This window comes from Coenobita brevimanus, chromosome 24, assembly GCF_032717465.1.
Source record: "Coenobita brevimanus isolate Jiangsu-jjx chromosome 24, ASM3271746v2, whole genome shotgun sequence".
NCBI classification, from domain to species: Eukaryota; Metazoa; Arthropoda; class Malacostraca; order Decapoda; family Coenobitidae; genus Coenobita; species Coenobita brevimanus.
In genome coordinates, this window is record NC_136977.1 from 46,153,860 (window position 1) to 46,162,029 (window position 8,170).

At 41.1% G+C, this 8,170-nt stretch overlaps 1 pseudogene; it reads right to left on the reverse strand.

Annotated features, from left to right (window-relative positions):
- Positions 1–6,562: 6,562 nt before the first annotated feature.
- LOC145393368 (uncharacterized) lies at positions 6,563–7,513 on the reverse strand (annotated as a pseudogene).
- Positions 7,514–8,170: the final 657 nt, after the last annotated feature.

Here is an 8,170-nt window from a genome sequence, read left to right on the forward strand (position 1 = left end):
GAATTCAGATTAGAATGCAGAAATAGGTTTTTGGTGTTGGAAACGTTGGAAGAGGGGGAGAGAAGTGTAGATGAGATGTGGGAGGATGTGAACAAAGTTTTGCATGAGACTGCTGAATGTACGATTGGAAGGAGACATAGATTCAGGAGAAAGAAATGGATATCAGAGGAAACGTGAGATATGATAAAAAAGAGAGGTGAGGCTAAATTGAGGAGTGAGATGCAATGCGTTGATGAACGAGAGATTGAATTAGCAAGAGCTGCGTACTGGAGTTTGAACTCAGAAGTAAGAAGGTTAGCTAGGAGAGATAAAAGAAGATGTGTGGATGAAAAGGTTGCAGAGACTGAAATCCTAATAAACAAAAATGATGGACAGAGTCAAAGAATAGCATATGAATCGATTAGAGAACTGAGTGGTAATGCAGGTAAACGCAAGGAAATACCAATTAGAGACAGGGAAGGAAATTTATTGACCAAAGATGGAGATATTAAAAATAGATGGAAAGAGCATTTTGAGACAGTTCTTAATAGACCAAAACCACCAGAAGAGGATATACCGTCTGCTCAGGAAGATTTAAATATAGAAACAGGAGAGTTGAGGCTTGCAGAAGTGGAGAAAGCAGTAAAACAGTTAAAGAATAATAAGGCACCAGGGGAGGATGGTTTATTTCCGGAAATGTTTAAAGTGGAGGGGGATAGATTAATAATGATCTTGACCAAGCTATTCAATAAGATATGGGTGACGGGGTTACTACCATCAGTTTGGAAGAATGGTGTAATTGTTAAAGTTCCGAAGAAGGGAGACCTGAGTGAGTGTGGTAATTGGAGGGGAATCTCTTTGTCACCGATAGCTTTGAAAGTTTTCAGTAGAGTGTTGTTAAATAGGTTGGAGCCGGTGGTTGAGGGTATTCTGAGGGATGAACAGGCTGGTTTTAGAAAGGGACGTGGTTGCAATGATCAGATCTTTATAGTTAGGCATTTGATGCAGCAAGTTAATGAAATGAGAGTACCGTTAAGTCTTTGTTTTGTTGATTTTGAAAAGGCTTTTGATAGTGTTTCGAGAGAGTCTATGGGGAAGATCATGAGACATTATGGAATACCAGAGGAGTTTGTGAGGGTCATTATGAACATGCATGAGGACACATTTTGTAAAGTGATGGTTGATGGTTGTCTGAGTGATTCGTTTGAAGTCAAGTCCGGAGTAATTCAAGGTGGTGTTCTATCGCCTTTACTATTTATATTGGTCATTGATTACATTATGAAACGTGTTGGAACAGAAACCGGTGCAGGTATACTTTGGGGAGAGAACAGGAAACTTTTGGATTTAGATTATGCAGATGATATAGTTTTGATTTGTGATGGGCCAGAAGAGATGCAGAGAGTGTTGGACTGTTTGGTGAGTGAAGGTCGCAAGGTGGGTTTGGTTATTAATTGTGGAAAAACTGAAATAATCAATATGAATATGGAAAATGCGCAGGAATGTGTAATTGGAGGTATGGTTGTAAAGCAAGTTGATAGGTTTAAATATTTAGGTACTTATTTAGCCAAGGATGGTTCTTTGAACCTTGAATTCGAGGAAAGGTTAAAGAAGGCTAATCAGGCAATGGGAATGCTTAAAAATATTTGGAATAATAATTTCTCTGTCCATACAAAAATCAAACTTTATAAGGTAATGGTTAGGAGTATCTTAATTTATGGACACGAGTCTTGGTACAGCACAGTGACTATGGAAAATAAATTCTTGGTGTTTGAAAATAAAGCACTTAGAAGAATATTAGGAGTTAAGTGGTGGGAAAGGATACCAAATAGTAGAATTAGAGAAATAACGGGAGTGCAGCCGATCGATGAATATGTTAGATTCTCACGATGGAAGTGGCTAGGACATGTGTATAGGAGACAGGGAATAGTACGAGGTACACCAGGGTGGGTGGCACCTGGTAGGAGAGGTAGAGGAAGGCCAAAAGAGACGTGGGTGAGGACAATGAGACGGGAAGCTGCAGATGAGTGTTGGGGAGATCTTGAGGAGTTAGCACAAGATAGGATGTGGTGGTGTGAGTTCATCGAGGCCCTATGCATCCCCGAGGGTGCCACAGGAAATGATTGATTGATTGATTGATAAAGGATACACTGAACACATGTAGACTGACTGACTCTCTCTCTCTCTCTCTCTCTCTCTCTCTCTCTCTCTCTCTCTCTCTCTCTCACCTCTAATAATAATATTAATAATAATAATGATAAGCCATTTTCTCTCCTTTAAGAACACTGTGCACTGACTGCCCTCAGCCCTTATAATATTTCCGAACTATATTGAGTTTAGCTCCGACACTTCTTTCTCCCCCTCAGAATCACTTCCGCACCATTTCATTCTTCCCCTGTCCACCCTTTTCCTTCAAACTTGGCGGCAAACCATATAATCTTTAGGCTTGTCATGCCAGTCACGGTTGTATTTAATAAACTATCACTGCTGACCTTGGACGCTGACCTTGTAAATACATCTAAAATTTTCCACAACCTAGCATTCACCATGGAAAGTGAAAACAAAAGATTAACTAGGGGAAATGTAAAGACCAAAAATACATTCAACTCTTTATTACCATCAAAATTAAACAAACGTAAGAGGTACAGAAGAGAACGAAATAGTAATATAACGACTCAGGCGGAAGTGAAGTTGAAGTGTGATGAACATCGAGTATGAAGGTAAAGTACGGGATAGAAGTATTGTATCTATAATTCTCAAGTGACCGCTGACGGCTTATTATTATCCTGAGCCAGACGACTTAACTAACAACAGAGAATCCCTCCGTCATCCAAGGGTTGATATCGAAATTGTCTGGATCAATAGCATGCAAGGGAATATTGAAGGACAACTTACAAAAATAAATTATCAAGGACAAGATACAAGGGAACCTACCGAGGAAAATATGGCTTTGAATACATATAAAATTTCGAAATAAGCTCATAATAAATTTCTAATATATGGGTGAATAAATTACAATAAATACTTGTGATGATATATTCTCAACAGACCTATAACAATTAATGGGGCACGAAATATACAACATAGCTACATGTATCTCCATGGATGCATGTAAGAAATGAAATAATACACCAACAGAAGGCTTAAACAAGAAATCACACAGCCTATAATTTAAACAGAAGGAAATGCACAGTATTTTGAAGGATAATTGGGGGAGTGAATGGAGGCATCACGGAATATTCTTTAGGGACCTCCTTATTCAAACCAACTTTCCTTCTGTGACTTCTACAGGAGATTCTTACCACCCTATGTAAAAAAATTAAATGATGAGACGACGATGATAAACAATGATGATGATGATGATGACGAAACAGAGAATCTACTGTGCGACAACTCACGTCACACGCCATAGTATTGAGGTAAGCAGTCAATAACATAACTTTGTGAAAAAAAAATGAAAAATAACAGATGAAGCATGAGGGACGTGAATGAGATTACTGGAGCCCAAACGAGAACCTTGCTTCGGCGGGACGGACAGTGGGAATAGTATTGGGGTTAGTAAGAGGTAAAATAAGAGGCGCGTTCAGTGGATAAGAGGGTGATCAAGATGAAGACAGACGAATTGATGAACATACTCTACGAGAATGACGTGGAGGACAAGCGACGTGATAATTTTTGAAGCAAGAGAAGGGAGCAACTGAGGCCATGAAGCTCAAATTTACTGGTAGGCAATGGAACGAGGGGAAATGGATGAACGTTTCCATGGCAATATCAGACTGAAGCAAAGTGAAAATGAAAACTACCTTAACAACTAACGGAGAAAACGGTAGAGAACAAAAAGAAACCAAAAACCTCAGATACAAGGCAGGAAATATAAACGATAAGCAAAAGAAACAGAGGCAGTGAAGAAATAATCTTGCTAAATGGATGTAGAATTAAGTACGACAGGAGATGAGATATTGGCGAAGAGAGTTGAATATAATGGCAGGAGTGGTGAGATGAGGTACTCTAAGCAAAACACACACACACACACACACACACACACACACACACACACACACACACACACACACACACACAGACTCCTGCCCCTACCATGACACAAATCCCCACTTAACCCTATACGCCACCTCTGTCATGTACAGACCTACCTAACAACTGCTTCACAAATTAATCCATCATCGCTGCACTGTAACTTCACATTTCTTTTAATTTTGTAGAGAAACCTTATGAAGTCAGAGTTATGGGAGGCCTCTTACAGTGAGATGGCTGAACAATCACAACCACAACCACCATCTCTAACCCAGGAACTACAACACCCAAGGCACAAGTCTGGAAGTGTTAACAATATGGTACATAGAATATCATGACTAGACTTACTTTTGACGTAGTTAACTATACTTCTTTCACTCTAACCTGGCCTAAAATTGTCAACCATCAATCTTGAAGGCTGAGATGCAAAAGCATATTAACACTAGAACATGGCGCTAATCACTAAGAAGTGCTAAGAATATGATCTACAATCATAGTACTGTCTGAATTCAACCACAAAACCACGTGAAATAAACCGCAAAAGGAAGAAAATCTGGGCCAGGTTAATGTGAAAAGACTTTTCGCACACACACACACAGATAGACTTAAGGCCGACGCAAACCCTCGGCTTGCATAAGTAATTGGGCAAACCATTTTCTTGTACAGGAACATTCTTCACATCACAAATTAATATACTCTTATTATATATACCTAATAATACCTCAATAGTATAAAATTACATACCGGTACTCATGGAAAACACACGGGGACCAAATTCTCGTCACCCTGGGAGGTTTTCTAGCATTATCTCCCTTACGATTTAAAAATTTTATGTTTTTATTCTCGTGTATGCTATATTTATCAGTATTATATCAACACTGATTGCATATATAAGGAAATATTGACGAACTATACAAAGTTTTTTTTTACTGAGGCAAAGAGGCACTTGACAGGTTGGTGATGATTGGCTGAATGCAAAACATGTCTGTATGACATTTACTAACCCCAAATTAATTTATAATGCTAACAAGTAAAGAGACTATGAAGTATTGATGCTTTCAGCTAATCATCACCAACCTGTCAAGTGCATCTTCGCCTCAATGAAAAAAGAGTATAGATAAGGAAATAAAGTTAAAGATGCCAGGAAGCCTCCCTTACTCACGAGAATACGGGTGACACTGTAACCTAAGACGTCAGTGAATTTGTTAGGATTGTTCTTACCATAACTACAGTGAAAATATATTTAACACAGGAGCATTACTTCTTTAATTCATGTTACGCTACCATAAAATATAATCTATGTTCTGCATAAACATTTATAAAAAGAAACAAGTATCACTAAAGCCAGCAGGAGATACATGTTCAGTTGCTGTCATTAGTTCGTTTACACTGCCTCAAAACCGTGCCAAAGCCTAATGATATCTTGGATTAACTAACAATACTTAAACGGGATGGACGGGTTGTAATCTCTCTATTATTTCGGAATTTCAGACTTGTAAAGGGATTATTGACCGCAGCCGTAGCCTACTGTACGTTCACTGAAGCAAACAGACCACATCAACTAACCTCATGTTTGGTCCTCCTCTATTCTTTTTTTATTGTTGCTTACGCCAGGCACAATTTTGCTCTGATAAAGATATCTCATTATGAAGGGATTAGATCATTTTTATCGCCCTTAATGAGACAAGTTCTTCTTAACCAAAATAAAACCACGTTGTAATTAGCGTAAAGAAAAGAGTTAAGATATATCATTTTTTTATAAGCTGTAATACAGTATGATTTAAGTAAGCCTCTAATTTCTGAGAGCCATTTGTGAAGTCTGAGATGAGAGGAAACTGTTTCACTTCACTACCTCAATGATAAATGCGTTCTATAGTGTGGCAGGTGGACTAAACACATCTAATATCCACAACATGCGTAATGACTGCCAGAATTTGGGGCTTGCATAAATCTGCCTTGTATCTCCGTGTTGAGAATATGGCCATACATTTAATTTCAGATATATAACACAAGATTCCTAGAAAAATAAACTCCATGACACTGAGAAGGAGAGCCGCGTTCATAATAAGGGATACACATCAACCCGTTTAGTCTTACGTAAGGTCCACTGCACGTGAGATGTGGCACTATTTCTGTTACTGCCTGGTGCAGTGATAAGCAGTGTACCAGGCAGTAACTGAAATCGCTCCGTATCTCATCAGCAGTGGACACTACAGTTGATAATACGAGCAGTTGTGTATCCCTACCTATGAACGAGATTGTACTGTACACATAATTTCTTATTTCTGTTTCTGTATTCTAACTCATTACATTAGTGGGAAATTGAGTTAGAAGGGTTTTGATGATGACGATAAGAAAAATAATGAATGGGCCATTAACACAGTTGAGAAAATGAACACTGTCAGGTACTGTACTCCTACTCCACTGTCTGTGTCATAACCACTACATCAGTCATGATAATTTTTCTCCACCTAACCACTGTCTGATAAGCAAACACGGTTCAAGTGTGCTTGTGCGTGTGTGTATGTGTGCGTGTGTAGTATGTAAGGGTGTGTCAAGTGACGAGCGTTTGTTGTTGCTGCTGCTGCTGCTGCCATGGGATGTCCGGGTCACAGTTGATGAACAGCTTAACAGGGTCGGTGAGTGAGTCTGACGGGCCCGCAGAAAACGTATCTAGGTCGTCCAGTGGTGTGGCCTCCCCGGTGCCGCATAGCAGCGTGAACAGGTCCGTGTCCTGGGCCACCTGCTGCTACTGCTGCTGCTGCTGCAGCGGCTGCGGCTTCGCCTTACTGGGGACGCCATCAGCATCGACATGGGTGACCTCTAGTTGTTGGGACTTGCGTTCCTCACCAAAGATGCTGGAGAGGACCCAGCCGCAGGTGTCCCGGGGGGCGTTGCCGTCCAGAATGTCCCGCAGGGACCTGATATAGGCTGAGGCCAGCCTCAGGGTGGCGATCTTGGTCATGTCGGTGGCCGCCCAGCGTTGGCACACCCACCAGGGCAGCATGCCACGCAGGCTCTCGAAGGCATTGTTGATCTGCCGCATACGATATCTCTCGCGGGCGTTAGCAGTCTTCCTGCGGTACCTGGACAACGGCGGTGTACGCGGCTTATGATCCAAGGCATCCTGCAGGCTCCAGTCAGGGTCACGCAAGTAACGCGACTTAAATGACCTGGGCCTCAGCTGGTACTTGACAGCACACACCCTTGGCCGCCTACAGCCCACGCCCACCCGACCCTGACCTTGATGCTTTCTGTCCTGGTGATCCTTGTCCTGGTGTTTGCTGTCGCAAAGATGGCTTTGGTTATGCTTGCCGTCGTGGTGGTCGCTTTCGTGGAGTGTGGTGACGTGGTGTTTGCTGTCGTAATGGTCGCTCTTCCTGTCACCATAAGTCGATCCACAGGTGTCACTTCGGTTGTTGTTACTGTCCACTGCGTCACCAGCCAGCAAGGTGGTCGTACCTCCGTCTAGGCACTCCATCCGTGGCCTCTTTGACGGAATCATTGTTACGTCGCTACACCTTCACCAGCCTCTAATTATCGATATATCAGTACTGGTACCACATTGTCTTTAAATTTTTTCTGGTGTCTCACTTGTCTTTAAACTCAACTGGTATCTCATTATATTTAGACGCAGTTGCTATTAGTACCTTCAAAATAAACAGCACTTTAGTCCATGGAGACATCTATTCTTTTTCTGCAATTTCTTTCCTCCATAAGGAATCTGCGTCCGTTAGAAGGTCATGCTGGAGACAATACATGCATCACTTCCAAGTGGCTAACCCATTCCTTGCACCGCATTAATCTGATAAGGCACGAAGTTTAATAGCCACGTGGCTAAGAGTTCAGAAGTAAGTGCTGGATTAACCATGTAAATATCAGATGTGCATAGAGTCGACAGACAAATATAAAATAAGATTAAATACGTGCGGTTTATGAGTCTAAAATTCAATATTAAATCGGTACTGTATGACTAAGAATGTAGAATTAAATGCTAGATACGCTCAAAGTTCTGAGGTATATACTGTAACAAACAAATGCACCAAAAGTTCAAAATTTATCCAAGAGCGGACGGGGTGAAAACAGAGTCCAAGTGTGGTGTGATCGGATGGAGGAGAAAAGCGTACATCCTCACTCAACCAGCTCTTCCACCAAACTGACC